We start from the raw sequence: 16,730 nt of genomic DNA on the forward strand, positions 1-16,730 counted from the left end.
GTTGTGGCTCATTTGACTTTGCAGATGTGTTGTTTTTATCAGCTCATGCAGCGATCCCCAAGCTTTTTGGCACCAGGGACCAGTTTCACGGAAGACAGTTTTCTCCCAGACAGTGAGGGTTGGGTGTGTGTTTCCGGTTTAATGCAAGCAGTGAGGAGCCATGGGGAACAGCCGGTGAAGCTTCTCTTGCTCACCTCTCACTGGGTGGCCCAGTTCCTAGCAGGCCACAGTCTGCTGCCTGGGGGTTGAGGACCCCTGTTCTAGGGCACTGACATGAACATAGTTCACATCAAAAGTCAAGAATCCAACTTTCCTGATGGTCCAGTTGGAATTCTGTCTGCCAATGCACGGGACACGAGTTCGATCCCTGGGCCAGGAAGATTCCACATGCCACTGGGCAAGTAGGCCTGTGTGCCACAACTATTGAAGCCTGCATGCCCTAGAGCTGGTGCCCCGCAACAAGCCACTGCAATGAGAAGCCCACCCACCAAAACTAGAGAGTAACCCCCACTCACCACAACTAGTGAAAGCCTGCATCCAGCAACAAAGACCCAGTGCAGACAAAAATAAATCAATTTTTTAAAAGGAGGCAGGAGTCACTTTAGTGTGTACCATATTATGACCAGTAGCCTATTCTAAATCCTAATGTGAATTTTAATTTGATCTTATTTTTTCATGATAAATAGGGAGAGAATAATTAGCATGTAATAACCAAGGTCATTTAGTTAATAAAAATGTGTTGAAATTTGTACCTGAGCTGTGACTTAGTTTTTGGCCAGAATTCCTGTTGCTGAGATGCTATTCCTATGTGAATAACACAGTTTAGAATGGAAGGGTCTTTTGCATTTCAGTCATTTAGGGTTTAAATGCAATTGATAGATTTGGGGGATACTCAATGTGAATACTCTTATTTGGTTATCTGATAGGAATTTTATGTCAGCATTTGTCATGTTCTAAATGTGTTGGGTACCTATAATGAATCATTTTGGTCCCTACCATATAAATTTTTATAAAATACTTTTTGGTATTGAATCTTTCTGTTCAAAAACAAGTCATGCTTTTCTGATGCATTAGGTTTTTTGTTTTTTCAATGTCCTCTCAATAGCTTACAATTTTTTTCTTTAGAATCTTAAAATGATTTTACCTCTTTTCCAGTTTTCATGCTGCTGCTTCTGTTGCTTGTATTGACTAACACATAAAATAAAACTCTTTTATTATTGTTAAATGAAAGTGATGATTATGGACCTATCTTCCTCATGTATATGAAGGAAATTTTATGTTTCATCCTTGAGTATCAAACTAGCTTTTGGGTTGAAAAATACTTGTTCCTATATTGTTTAGAGATTTTCTTTTTTAAAATCAAGGGAATATCGAGTTTTGATGCCATTAGTATCAGTGGCAATGGCACCCCACTCCAGTACTCTTGCCTGGAAAATCCTATGGACAGAAGAGCCTGGTAGGCTGCAGTCCGTGGGGTCGCGAAGAGTCAGACACGACTGAGCGACTTCACTTTCACTTTTATGCATTGGAGAAGGAAATGGCAACCCACTCCAGTGTTCTTGCCTGGAGAATCCCAGGGATAGCGGAGCCTGGTGGGCTTCCGTCTATGGGGTCGCACAGAGTCGGACACGACTGAAGCGACGCAGCAGCAGTATCAGTGGAGATGATTTGAATTTTCTCCTTAAATCTATTACCATGATTAATTATATTAATAGATTTCTAATATTGAAACATCATTATATCCTAGAATTAAAACACGACTTTTTGTTCTATGAGATTCTGTTGGCTAATATTTTAACTAGATTTTTGTTAGGCATCTGTTTATATGGTATAAATTTTTTGTCTTGTATTAATTTTTAAAATGCTTCCTGCTTTTGTGTATATGTATTTTTCTCAGCTAAAACTCAGAAATTTAGAAAGTATTCATTTCTGTTCTGGCTACCATTAAAACTAACTTTACTGCATACTCCTACTTTTCCATTTTAAACTGCATGTACTGACACCCCTTGAGGAATGACAATATTGGTATGTTTCTGCTCCCCTCCATCTTGATTATAATTTTATTAGTTGTCCTTTATATCTTTAAATATACATGTATTTTTACAATTTATTTTTTGGTTTATAACCTTTTACATGGTATCTTTGGTTTTGATTATAAAAGTGTATATACACTACTTCTCTCATGAATGCTTAAAATAATCTTTTTATAGGTGGTATTTTGCAATGATTTCCATATCTGGAGTCTTCTCAGTCACGTTCTCTGTGATATTTGCCTATGTAGCTGATGTCACTCAGGAACATGAGCGAAGTACTGCTTATGGATGGGTAAGATACTAGATTATGTTTTTTAACCAGAGAAATAATAAACATTCTACTAAAAATTTATTAGAAAGTGAGCTTTTATTAAAATAGTGTTAATTATGTAAAGAAAATCCAAAACAGTTGAAATAAAAAAGGAGACTTGTGAGAAACTAAAAATATCAAGATAGGGATGCTACTGATTTATCCTTTGGTTTTAGTGTTGGAAGATCGGCAGGATATGTGAGTTGTCACTTGCAAAGTTTTTTAAAATTTGGTTTGATTTGTTTCTTGTTAGCTGATCTCTTGAGGAACCATAAACAGTAAACAGTTGCTACAATCATAGATCTCTGTGCACCTAATTAGAATTGGAGAGGTGATAGAACCTCAGTTATGTTAATTCATTGTCACTGTATTGCAGGTTGTATGACTCAGACGCTTCTTTGGAATGTAGTACTACAGAAAAAGGACTACATTCATTCAGGAAGTAATTGTTGAGTTAATAACAAAAGTTATAGGAGACCTTTTTGGGATAATTGAAATTAGAAAGTCGCTTCTAATTTTCTAATGCCAAGATATTGGCATTGTGATTATGTAGGAGAAGAAAGACCTATAAATGATGGCAGCCATTTAGGTCAGAGTGTCACACCTCTGAGAAATACTTAAGTGGTTCAAGGGGGAAAAATGACAGGTGAGCATTTATGGGCATGTGTTCAATGTGTGAACCTCTTAGGGTATGCAGGTATGAACAGGGAAAGTTTTCCCTTCTTCCCTTTTAGGTTCTTTGAGTTAACGGAGTGAAAGTCGCTCAGTTGTGTCTAACTCTTTGCGACCCCTTGGACTATACAGTCCATTGACTTCTCCAGGCCAGAATACTGGAGTGGGGTAACCTTTCCCTTCTCCAGGGGATCTTCCCAACCCAGGGATCAAACCCAGTTCTCCCGCATTGCAGGCAAATTCTTTACCAGCTGAGCCACAAGGGAAGAGTGAGCAAAATAATTAAATTGACAAAAAGTTAGGGAGAACCTAGAGAAGAAAATGGCAACCCACTCCAGTATTATTACCTGGGGAATCCTGAGGATCCTGGTGGGCTACAGTCCATGGGGTTGCAAGAGTCAGACACGACTTAGCAACTAAAACCAAAGACAGATTAATAAGAGAAAAACAAATTTAATTTCATATGTGTGGGAGTCTCACAAAGATGTGAGAGACTCGAGGACCGTCAGCGGTTGAGGCTTATATACCATCCTGAGCTGAGGAGAAAGACTGTAGGGGTCTGGGACTTCAAAGGGAAGGAAGATAATTCACAGGAAGATGAGGAGAGCAAATCAAATTACATGTAGGTAAGTCTTTCTAATATAAAAAATTATCTTTAGTATTTAGTATCTTTATCAGAGTATTATCTTTATAATATAAAAACTTATCTTTAGTATCTAATGTAAAAAGTTATCTTTAGTATTTACCAGTATTTCTTGGTATAGGCCTCCTATCTAAGTTCTTTTAGGTGTTGTCAGTTAAGTTCAGTTACTCAGTCATGTCTGACTCTTAGACCCTATGGACTGCAGTAGGCTCTTATGGGAAAGGTAAAAAGCTTTGCCTGAGTCTCCTCGGTCATGATTGCCTTCTGCTTGAAACAGTCCACATGCCAAAGTGGCACATTTTGGGGTAGCTTATTTTGCTCCCCTTTAGTGTACATTTTGTTCTTCTTGCAACTCTCCTATGTTTGAAATGTTATAGTAAGAAGATGGAAGAAGAAAGATAACCTGGCTGGATTGTTGAATGATTGGAGAGGGACTGAATGCCAAACACTCAGGTTACTTCTCTCCTGAGTCTTATTCTTTCTGTTAATTCCACTTCCTGGAAGACAGTAGCAGTCATTCGGTGTTGACTGAGTGAATAATTGTATGGATCAGTGATGGACATATATGCCAGGTAACTGTTGTTCCACAAAACACTACAGTCATTTTTGGTTTATTGACTTTAGACGTCAGAAGTTTAGAAACTTCTCCAAGCCACTTGCCCTCTAGCTACTACTTTCTTCTTCTTTCCTTCTTTCCTCCTCCCCTGAATGTTTCTCATGTCATGTCCTGAAACAGGGGCATCTCCTGAGTGCTGTGGAGGAGGACAGAGGGAGAAACAGATAGGAATGCTTCAAAGAAGGCAGGATGTTCAAGGTGGGCTTTTGAGGTTGTTCAGCGGAGTTGAGGGGTGCAGGAGCCTCATTTATCACACTTGTGAAGCTTTTCTCAACATTGCAGGAAACACTCATTCCTCTTCAGTTTTAATCGATTTTTGTTCTTTTGGCTTCATCAGAAAAATCCCTCACAAAGCTGTTGTGCTAAGCAGTAGTATTTAAGGAAGGATTTCAGAGAGAGTTATGGAACCAAAGTGATCATGACTTAGTTTCCCTATTTCTAGCTCAGTTCTTCATCTGTAAAATGCCAGTTATAATAATGACTGTTCATAGGTATGTTGAGAGAAGTTAGTTAGAGGAGCGCCCTGCTGAAGTATGCCCTCCAGGCCATAAGGCTGCCCAGACTGGGTCATAGGACTCAGGGTTTGGCCAATGACTAACCTTTACATTTAACTCTATGTGTTAGATGTTGAGATGACAAACCTGAAAAAAGAAAAGGAAAAAAAGCTTGCAAGCTACCTTACAGATACAGAATAGAATTATGATGACAGAATTAAAAATGTCTTTTTGACAAATAATGAGATATTTGTATGCTCCGTGATCTTTAGTTCTTTACACTTGGAATGCTATGTAATTAAGGGCAGGACCTCTGTTTTCCTATTTTTCTAGCACATATAAATACTCAATAATTATTGATCCAGGGAATTCCTATTCCTCAAATTGGAATTCTATGTACTTCCTTTTTTTCCCCCAGAAATTATTTAACTTTAGGCTTTTATAATTTTGGTATAATACTAATTTCCAATACATTGTATTTTTACAGTCACTTTGGGATTATGGGTGAAGGAAGAATATCATTGGTTACCCAGGAGTTATAATTTTAGTCATAGTGAATGATTTCTGTAGTTCCTATTAAAATCCATTGGAAGTTTACATGACCGGCTTATAAATGTGCTTTTCACACTCAGTCTGGTTATAATTTGGAGGCTGTCCACTTAAGTTTCTGAACATTCAGACTACATTTCAAAATAAAGAGAGCCTTCTACATGCTTATAGGGAAGCAATGTGAAGAAGCTTCACACAGATTCAAGTTGTAAGTGTGATCAGTTAACTCAGTGGTCTTTGGTATTAGGACGTTGTGGGTGACAGCATGACAGAAACTCCTAGCCCAGGGATTCCTCTAATGAAAAAGCATTTGAGGTCTCCCTCAACAAATGTTTTTGGATTTTTGTTGTTGTTATATACCTTTTTCTAAGACTGCCAGGGATTTCCACCTCCAGTTAGTGCTAATGAAATGGTGAAACCCTGCACAGTTTTGGAAGATGAAATCAAGCCTAGTTTCTGAGTAATTTGTAGATTTTGTTATCAACCCTACAAAAACTTGTTTTGTTCCTTTCTCTCTATATCCCTGTTCCCTAATTACAGAAGATTAAAGTATGTATGGATTATTTGTGGGGAAGGTTTTACAGTTTTTATTTCTAAATAAATCATATTTTTTTTATTCCTGTAGCTTTCTAGAGTAACTCTTAGAAAGCTACAAGAATTAGAAAGTTATTCAAATTAGTTAATAACTTGTGAGCAAATTCTTAAAAGAAAATTACTTTTCATTCTTAAAAGTTGTGGGCAATACAATCCTTTTGTCTTTTTAAAGTTAGAGAAGGATGGTTTTAGATATGCACCTGTGGGCCCCTGGTTAGAAACAGGAATGTGAGTGTGCACCTGCTCTGGGTGCAACCCTGGGTGAGAGTGTCCTTTCTCCATAGGTCTCAGCCACGTTTGCAGCCAGCCTGGTCAGCAGCCCAGCCATTGGTGCATACCTTTCTGCAAGTTATGGAGACAGCCTTGTTGTGCTAGTAGCCACAGTGGTAGCTCTTCTAGACATCTGCTTCATCTTATTGGCTGTTCCGGAATCTTTGCCAGAGAAAATGAGACCTCTTTCCTGGGGAGCCCAGATTTCTTGGAAACAAGCAGACCCTTTTGCGGTAAATAAAAACATGAAAACACTTACTTTCCTGAATATCTTTCTAAACCATGCAAATAAAAGTGCATTTCTGCAGATTCAAGCATCCTAGCAGTTGCTGGTTTATTTTTTTCTCTAGTAAAAATAGAAAAAATTTCATTGCAAATAAGGGACAGAGCTGAACTGTACACCAAAGAATATATAAAATTGATAATTCTTGAGAGTCGGGCATGACTGAGTGACTGAACTGAAGTATGTAGTTACCATAAGAGGTAAGAAATGTCTTAAGTATGTAGTTACCATAAGAGACAAGAGATGCACGTTTAGTAGGGCTCTAACATCCTGTGCAGAAAAGGGTGTAAGGATTTTGGACAAAAGTATAATATTGAAAAAGTTGTTACTAGTCAGAGAATCTTGTCACTGACCCCATGCCTGGAGCACATTTATTTTTCTGCCAATTGTGTGGGCAAATTTATTATTAACATTTTAAATAATAAATTTATGTGCAGTGAAAACCCTGTAATGTTTGTGGCTTTAGAGGAGTTGTATTATGAGTGAAAAGAGATGAGATTTTCTTAGAAGGTTCTGGAGCAGTGTGTTTTTGTTTTTTTATTTTTCAGTCTGTTCATAGTATGTTCAGGGTCTGTTTCAGCATGTGAACCAGTGTTGTTAACAAAGATGAGCAAAAGTGTTTTTTTAAAAAAGAGAAAAGACTGTAATATTTGAAATATGCACCTCTGAAATTAGGACTTGTAACGTCCTTAGAGAGGTGGTAATAGATTTAATGTTAAGGCTCACTTCCTTTTTTAATCCATTCATCTTTTGTTACCACCTTAAGAAATCAAAAAACAGTGAAGCTGATATCCCAGAATATCAGTGACATCAGTATCTATTTGCTTTTCATGTTGCTGTTTCTGCTTATTTCTAGTCATTGAAGAAAGTTGGAAAAGATTCTACCATTTTACTAATTTGCATCACTGTTTTTCTTTCATACCTTCCTGAAGCTGGACAGTATTCAAGTTTTTTTTCTCTATCTCAGGCAGGTGAGTAAGGAATGCCAGAAAATCAGAGATTGGAATCTGTTTTGAAGTGTTTTATGGAAAAATCCCAGGTACCTCAGCTGGTAAGAATCTGCCTGCTATGCAGAAGACCTCCGTTCAGGTCCTGGGTTGGGAAGATCCCCTGAGGAGAGCATGGAAACCCACTCCAGTATTTCGTGCCTAGAGAATCCCCATGGACAGAGGAGCCTGGTGGGCTACAGTCCATGGAGTGCAAAGAGTTGGACATGACTGAGCGGCTAAGCACACAGCGCTGTAAGAGGGAAAAATGCGTTAACTTACTTCTAGTTGTAAATGTAGGTGCTGACATATAATTAGTAGTCAGAAGACCTCTAGTGCAATAATTTTTTAAAATAAAATATTTACTGTGGGAAAAATTTCCTTGAGAATTACACAAAGAATTAGGAGAAACAGAATTTATTAAATCTTTAATAATACTCATTAAATTGCAGAGAGGTAAAATTTATTTCAGAAGTACTGTTAACCCCTGGGTCTGATCACATCCAGTTTGCTTAGCCATCTACATTAGGCCACTATAGGGACTTTGCTGGCAGTCCAGTGGTTAACATTCCATGCTTCCAATGCAGATGATGTAGGTTCGGTCCCTGGTTGGGGAAGTAAAATCCCACATGTTGCAAACCACCCCCTCCTGCCCCTGACACACACATTCCCCACTAAAAACAAAAACAAAAAAGCACCACTGTAGACTTCAAGGTAGGTCACAAATAATGACCAAAGTAATCTTTTCTGTCTTCTGATTTTTCTCCCTTTAAAAGTTTATGCTTCACATTTCCCCGCAAAAGGCAATTGACTTAAGGCAGTAAAAAAAAGTTTGCTTTTGCTACTGCTGTTTCAGGTCTCTGGGATTGCTGAGATCTGAACTGCCTTTCATTGCAATCCTGCCTTGGTCTTTCACTGATTTCACTGGAAGTCTTTCTCCTAATGGTTTACTCCACTTTGTCAGATCAAGCCTCCCCCAATATAAATTCCTCTCTTTTTAGAGATATTTCAAATAAAATTTGTTAAGTTTGCCACATATAGTTTTCCTGAGAGTGTGAGACTATAATATTTTATATGGTAGCACATTTAAGTAAAGCCATTTTTTCAAGCAGTTCTTTTTTTGTTTTACTCATTTATGGTTGGAGGATGCTGGAGATTTAGAGGGAAAAGTAGTGAGATATTGTGTTTAACATGTGTGTGTGTGCACACATGCTCAGTCAGTCAGTTGTGTCCAACTCTTTGTGGCCCCATGGACTGTAACCTGCCAGGCTCTCTGCCCGTGGAATTTTCCAGGCAAGAATACTGGAGTGGGGTTTTTCCTAACTCCAGGGAATCTTCCTGACCCAAGGGTCAAACCCATGTCTCTTGCATCTCCCACACTAGCCGGTGGATTCTTTACTACTAGCGCCCCTTGGGAAGCCCAGGTGTTAAATGTAGAAAATTACATATGCATCATTAAATGTACATTTAATGTGGAAAATAATGTAGGAAAAATGGGAAAGCCCGAGGAAGAAAGTAAAAAAAGTCTCCTTTCTTTACTTGTATAGTTAACAACAGGGAATATTTTCTTTTCTATCCATTTTTCCTATAGATATCACCATCAACAACAACAGTTACAACAAATCAGAATAATTCTGTTATTCTGTATTTATGCTCACTTTTTAGAGCTCACATATAATTAACACACACATATATTTTTAGTTTAAATTGTGTTTACTTATGAATCATCTATTTGATAAGGAACTTATATCCAGTATATATTTAAAACTTTATTCAACAATAAAAAGACATATAACTCAACTAAAAAAGTAGGCAAAAGATTTTGAATACATATTTTTTCAAGGAAAATATACAAATGGCCAATAAGCACATGAGAAGATGGCTAACATCATTACCCATCAAGGAAATCAAACACACCCTCTGGGAAAGCTGTAATAAAACAACAACAATAACATCCTAGGATATGGAGAAATGGCAACCCTCATACATGCTGGTGGGAATATAAAATGGGGTAGCTACTGTGGAAAAGAGCCTGGTGGTTCCTCAAAGTGTCCAACATAGGGTTCCCAGCAAAACTATTTCTAGGTATATAGCCAAGAGAATTGAAAACACATATCTGTACAAAAACTCTTAACACAAATTATTATTCATATAGCCAAAAAGTAGAAGCAAAGTAGAAACAGCCTATCTGCCTGTAAACTGATGAAATGGATCAACAAACATAATACATCTGAACAATGCAATGTACAGATATTTTTTTAAGCAAAAAGCAATGAAGCACTGATACATGCTACAACATGGGTGAACTTTGAAAACATGCTGAGTGAAAGAAGCCAGAACCATGTATAGTATGATTCCATTTGTATGAAATGCTCTGAATAAATAAATACAGAGAGACAGGAGGTAGATGACTGACTAGGTGGTGGGGTAGGTTGTGGGAATGGGACTCCTAATGGGGTACCATGTTTCTTTGAAGAGTGATGAGATCTTCTAAAATTGATCATGGTAATAATTGCCCAACTCTGTATCAATACTGTACTGTGCTTAGTTGCTTAGTTATGTCCGACTCTTTGGTACCCCGTGGACTGTAGCCCACCAAGCTCCTCTGTCCATGGGGATTCTGCAGGTAAGAATACTGGAGTGGGTTGCCGTGCACTCCTCCAGGGGTTCCTCCCAACCCAGGGATCCAACCCAGGTCTCCCACATTGCAGGCAGATTCTTTACCATATGAGCCACCAGGGAAACTCGTATCAATACTAAAACCATTGAATTGAATTGTGCACTTGTAATGAGTGGATTGTATGGTATTTTTAATTCTACCTCAATAAAGCTGCTTTAGAAATATATTTATTGGGGGAGTGACGGGGGATGGGCTAGGTTTTGGGGGTTAGATACAAACTATTACATATAGAATGAATGGATAACAAAGTCCTACTGTATAGCACAGTGTATATAGCACACTGTATATTCAGTGTCCTGGGAAAAGAATATAAGAAAGAATGTATAGTATGTATAACTGAGTCACTTTGCTATATAGCACAAGTTAGCACAACATTGTAAATCAACTGTACTTCAATTAAAAAATATATATATGGGCTTCTCTGGTGGCTCAACAGTAAGGACTCTGTCTGCAGTGTAGGAGATGTGGGTTCTATCCTGAGTTGGGAAGATCCCCTAGAGAAGGAAATGGCAACCCACTCCGGTATTCTTGCCTGGGAAGTCCCATGGACAGAGGAGCCTGGTGGGCTCCAGTCCATGGGGTTGCCAAAGTCAGCATGACTTAGCAACTAAACCACCACCACCATAGATTCCAATTTTTTAAATTGCATTCGATTGGAGAGGAATAGAATAGTGTTAATGTCAGCAACACTGGTTTGGGAACCAGAAGTTCTAGCTCTCTTTCATTAGCTAATTGTGTGATTTGAAGCAAGGTAATCATTTATGAAGTGTGAAGATTATTTACAATCATTTTTAAAGTTTTTTTCTGGATTTTATAAAGTTTCAATAGATGGCAAACTAACTTTAAAAACTTGATGTTTAAAACTTAAAAGTTTCAGGCATTTCATAGGTGCTGTTAAAATTAAGAGGCTTAGAAATCATTGCTAGCTAACTTTGGCTGCTCATTGGAATAACCATGGGAGCTTTTTAAAACATACCTGTGTCTGGGCCCAGAGAATCTGATTTAATTGATATCAAGTGAGTTCCAGCATCTCTTTTCTCCCCTCTCCCTTTCTCTGTTGCCCACATGATTTTATTGTGCAGCCAAAGTTGAGAGCCACTTAACTTTCCAAGTGAACATATTCTATGTTGACAGCATCAAAAAGCAAATTTTTCTTTTCTTCATTTTTTTTCCTAGTAGTGGATAATGTTACATAGCTCTTGGTGGATTGTAGGGGGGAAAGCATATGAAAACAGTAGGGAGACCTGTAATAGAAAATATTATGCTAGTAGTTAATCTTAGTTATATTCAGTTGTGCCTGCTTACAGTGATTCCTTATGACAGATTTAGCTATATTAATTGGTTAAATAGGTTTAACTTTCAGCACTGCCTAAATTTCCAATGTCAAGGTTTCATGAACTTTCATCAACGATTTTATTCTATAGCTTTAATGGAACATAACATTTCTTATTATTTATATAATGTCTATATTGCAAAATGTGTTCATTTTCACAGGTCATAGGATTTGGATCTGTTAAAATTGCAGCTTTCATAGCTATGGTAGGAATTCTGTCTATTGTGGCTCAGGTGAGTATTATTTTACCCATCCACCCCACTTTTTTGGTTTTTTTTTTTTTAACATTTTTAATCTGAAATAACTACAGATTCACAGGAAGCTGCAAGGAAATATTCATGAAGATCTCTTGCACCCCTATATCAGTCCTGCTCCTTCCCTGCCATGGTAGCATGTTATATAGCTATGAACAATGTCATACCCACATGTGGATACAGATCATAGAATTTTTCTCTTTTTAATAAAATCTGGAGGTTGTGACTTAGGAGGAATTTAATGTAAATATTTAAAAATTAATTTTTAATTAAAGGATAATTGCTTTACAGAATTTTATTGTATTCTGTCAAACATCAACATGAATCAGCCATAGGTATACATATGTTCCTTCCCTCTTAAACCTCACTCCCATCTCCCTCCCCATCCCACCCCTCTAGTTGATGCAGAGACCCTGTTTGATTTCCCTGAGGCATACAGCAAATTCCCATTGGCTGTCTATGTTACATATGGTAATGTAAGTTTCCATGTTACTGTCTCCCTACATCTCACCCTCTACAGCCCTCTCCCTATGTCCATAAGTCTATTCTCTATGTCTGTTTCTTCTTCTCTGCCCTCTAAATAAATTCTTTGGTACCATCTTTATATATTCTATATATGTGCGTTAGTGTACAATATTTATCTTTCTCATTCTGACTTACCTCACTCTGTATAATAGGCTCTAGGTTCATCCATCTCATTAGAACTGACTCAAATACATTCCTTTTTTATGGCTGGATAATATTTCATTATGTATATGCATCATAACTTCTTTATCCATTCCTTTGTTGATGAACGTCTAGGTTGTTTCCATGTTCTAGCTGTTGTAAATAGTGCTGCAGTGAACATTGGAGTACATGGGTTGTTTTTTTCAGTTTTGGTTTCCTCAAGGTATATGCCCAAGAGTGGGATTGCTGAGTCATATGGTGGTTTTATTCCTAGTTTTTTACTCCTACCGTCTTCCATTGTGGATATGTCTCTTTACATTAACATCAGCAGTGCAAGAGGGTTCCCTTTTCTCCACACCCTCTCCAGCATTTATTGTTAGACTTTTTGATGATGGCCATTCTGACCTGTGTGAGGTGATATCTCATTGTAGTTTTGATTTGCATTTCTCTAACAATGAGTGATAGATACTGAGAATCTTTTAATGTGTTTGTTGATGATTGGTGTTTGTCTTTGGAGAAATGTCTGTTTAGGTATTTTCCCCACGTTTTGATTGGGTTGTTTGTTTTTCTGGTATTTAGTTGTATGAGCTGCTTGTATATTTTGGAAATTAATCCTTTGTCAGTTGTTTCACTTGCTATTATTTTCTCACATTCTGAAGTTTGTCTTTTCACCTTTCATATAGTTTCCTTTCCTGTACAAAAGCTTTTAAGATAGTCAGGTCCCACTTGTTGACTTTTGTTTTTATTTCCATTACTCTAGGAGGTGGGCCATAGAGGATCTTGCTTTGATTATGTTCTCAAGTGTTCTGCCTATGTTTTCCTCTAAGAGTTTTATAGTTTCTGGTGTTACATTTAGGTCTTTAATCCATTTAGATTTTATCTTTGTGTATGGTGTTAGTTCAGTTCAGTCGCTCAGTCGTGTCCGACTCTTTGCGACCCCATGAACCGCAGCACGCCAGGCCTCCCTGTCCATCACCAACTCCTGGAGTCTACCCAAGCCCATGTCCATTGAGTTGGTGATGCCATCCAACCGTCTCATCCTCTGTCGTCCCCTTCTCCTCCTGGCCTCAATCTTTCCCAGCATCAGGGTCTTTTCAAATGAGTCCTCTCTTCGTATCAGGTAGCCAAAGTATTGGAATTTCAGTTTCAACATCAGTCCTTCCAATGAACACCCAGGCCTGATCTCCTTTAGGATGGACTGGTTGGATCTCCTTGCAGTCCAAGGGACTCTCAAGACTCTTCTCCAACACCACAGTTCAAAAGCATCAATTCTTCTGCGCTCAGCTTTCTTTATAGTCCAACTCTCACATCCATACGTGGCTACTGGAAAAACCATAGCCTTGACTAGATAGACCTTTGTTGACAAAGTAATGTCTCTGCTTTTTAAGATGATGTCTAGGTTGGTCATAACTTTCCTTCCAAGAGTCTTTCATGGCTGCAATCACCATCTGCAGTGATTTTGGAGCCCAAAAAAATAAAGTCAGCCACTGTTTCCACTGTTTCCCCATCTATTTGCCATGCAGTGATGGGACCAGCTGCCATTAGGATTCTAATTTCATTCTTTTACATGTAGCTGTCCAGTTTTTCCAGCACCACTTATTGAAGAGGCTGTCTTTGCCTCATTGTATATTCTTGCCTCCTTTGTCAAAAATAAAGTACCCACAGGTGCATGGAATTATTTCTGGGCTTTCTATCTTGTTCCATTGGTCTATCTTTCTGTTTTGGTGCCAGTACCATACTGTCTTGATGACTGTGGCTTTGTAGTATAATCTGAAGTCAGGAATGTGGATTCCTCCAGCTCCATTTTTCTTTCTCAAGACTGCTTTAGCTATTCAGGGTCTTTTGTGTTTCCATATGAATTGTGAAATTTTTTGTTCTAGTTCTGTGAAAAATACCATTGGTAATTGGATAGAGATTACATTGAATCTGTAGATTGCATTTGGTAGTATAGTCATTTTTACAATATTGATTTGGCTTATCCAGGAACATAGAATATCTCTCCATCTGTTTATGTCATCTTTGATTTCTTTCATCAGTGTCTTATATTTTTCTGTGTACAGTTCTTTTGTCTCCTTAGGTAGGTTTATTCCTAGATATTTTATTCTTTTTGTTACAATGGTGAATGGGAATGATCCCTTTATTTCTCTTGCTGATTTTTCATTGTTAGTATATACAAATACAAGCGATTTTATTGTATTGATTTTGTTTCCTGCAACTTTGCTAAATGCACTATTTAGCTATAGTAATTTTCTGATAGTGTCTTTAGGGTTTCCTATGTATACTATGATGTCATCTGCAAATAGTGGGAGCTTTACTTCTTCTTTTCCAACCTGGATTTCTTTGATTCCTTTTTCTTCTCTGATTGCTGTACCTAAGGCTTAAAAAATATGAATAATAGTGGTGAGAGTGGACACACTTTTCTTGTTCCTGATATTACGGGGAATGCTTTCAGTTTTTCACCATTGAGAATCATTCATTGTAGAGATAGGTTCCTTCTGTACTCATTTTTAGAAGAGTTTTAATCGTAAATGAGTGCTGAATTTTGTCAAAGACTTTTTCTACATCTATTGAGATGATCATATGGTTTTTATCTTTCAATTTGTTAATATGGTGTATCACATTGATTGATTTGCATATATTGAAGAATCCTTGCATCCCTGGAATAAACCCAACTTGATCATGGTGCATGAGCTTTTTAACGTGTTCTTGAATTCTCTTTGGTAGAGTTTTTTTCAGGAGTTTTGCATCTATGTTCATCAGTGATATTGGTCTGTAGTATTTTTGTGTGTGTGTTGTCTTTGTCTGGTTTTGGTATCAGGGTGATGGTGGCCTCGAAGAATGAGTTTGGAAGTGTTCCTTCTTCTGGAATTTTTTGAAAGAGTTTTAGAAGGATAGGCATTAGCTCTTCTCTAACATTTGCTGGAATTCACCTGTGAGGCCATCTGGTCCTGGGCTTCTGTTTTTTGGGAGATTTTTGATCACAGTTTTGATTTCAGTGCTTGTAATTGGGTTGTTCATAATTTCTTTCTGGTTCATTCTTGGAAGATTGAACTTTTCAAAGAATCTGTCCATTTCTTCCAGGTTATCCATTTTATTGCCATATATTTGTTCATAATAGTCTCTTACAGTCCTTTGTATTTCTGCATTGTCTGTTGTAACCTCTCCTTTTTCACTTCTAATTTTGTTGATTTGATTCTTCTCTCTTCTGTTCTCGATGAGTCTGGCTAAAGGTTTGTCAACTTTGTTTATCTTCTCAAAGAACCAGCTTTAAGTTTTATTAATCATTACTGTTGTTTCTTTCATTTCTTTTTCATTTACTTCTGCTCTGATCTTTATTATTTCTTTCCTTCTGCTATTTTTGGGTGATTTTTTTGTTTGTTTGTTCGTGTTCGGTTGTATTAGGTGTAACGTTAGGTTGTCTATACGATGTTTTTGTTTCTTGAGGTAGGATTGTATGGCTATAAACTTTGCTCTTAGAACTGCTTTTGCTGCATCCCATGGTTTAGAGTTGTCATGTTTTCATTGTCGTTTGTTTCTATGAATGTTTTGATTTCCCTTTTGATTTCTTTAGTAACCTGTTGCTTATTTAGAAATGTATTGTTTAATCTCCATGTGTTTGTGTTTTTTACAGTATTTTTCATGTAATTGAAATCTAGTCTCATAGCATTGTGGTCAGAGAAGACAACTTGATATGATTTCAGTTTTCTTAAATATACTGAGGTTTGATTTGTGACCCAAGATGTGGTCTATCCTGGAGAATGTTTTGTGTGCACTTGAGAAGAAGGTGTATTCTTCTGCATTTGGATGGAAGGTCCCGAAGATATCAATGAGGTCCATCTCGTCTAATGTATCATTTAAGACTTGTGTTTCCTTATTAATTTTCTGTTTTGATGATCTGTCCATTGGTGTAAGTGGAGTGTTAAAGTCTCCTACTTTATTGTGTTACTGTCAGTTTCTCCTTTTTTGTCTGTTTGTGTTTGTCTTATGTATTGAGGTATTCCTATGTTGGGTGCATAGATATTTACAATTGTTATGTCTTCCTCTTAGATTGATCCCTTAATCTATCTGTAGTGTTTTTTCTTATCTCTTGTAATATTCTTTAAGGACTGCTTTGTCTTATACAAGGATTGCTACTCCAGCTTTCTTTTTTTTACATTTGCATGGAATATATTTTTCCATCCTCTCACTTTCAGTCTATATATGTCTTTAGGTCTGAAGTGGGTTTCTTGTAGACAGCATATATTTGGGTCTTGTTTTTATATCCATTCAGCCAGTCCGTGTCTTTTGGTTGGAGTATTTAATCCATTGACTTTTAAAGTAATTGTTAATATATATGTTCCTATTGGC

The 16,730-nt window shown here is 37.3% G+C and overlaps 1 pseudogene across 1 annotated transcript in view; it reads left to right on the forward strand.

The window, feature by feature from the left end:
* Nucleotides 1-16,730, forward strand: part of LOC145506017 (solute carrier family 71 member 2-like) — a 126,327-nt pseudogene that overhangs the window by 96,169 nt on the left and 13,428 nt on the right. Inside the window, exons 5-8 of the transcript XR_014053452.1 lie at nt 2,211-2,325; nt 6,196-6,414; nt 7,321-7,435; nt 11,625-11,696. The product of XR_014053452.1 is annotated as a solute carrier family 71 member 2-like (transcript). The remainder of the gene's footprint in view (nt 1-2,210; nt 2,326-6,195; nt 6,415-7,320; nt 7,436-11,624; nt 11,697-16,730) is intronic.

Source organism: Giraffa tippelskirchi, chromosome 1 (genome assembly GCF_054371585.1).
Source record: "Giraffa tippelskirchi isolate mGirTip1 chromosome 1, T2T-mGirTip1v1.2.pri, whole genome shotgun sequence".
Taxonomy (NCBI): Eukaryota; Metazoa; Chordata; class Mammalia; order Artiodactyla; family Giraffidae; genus Giraffa; species Giraffa tippelskirchi.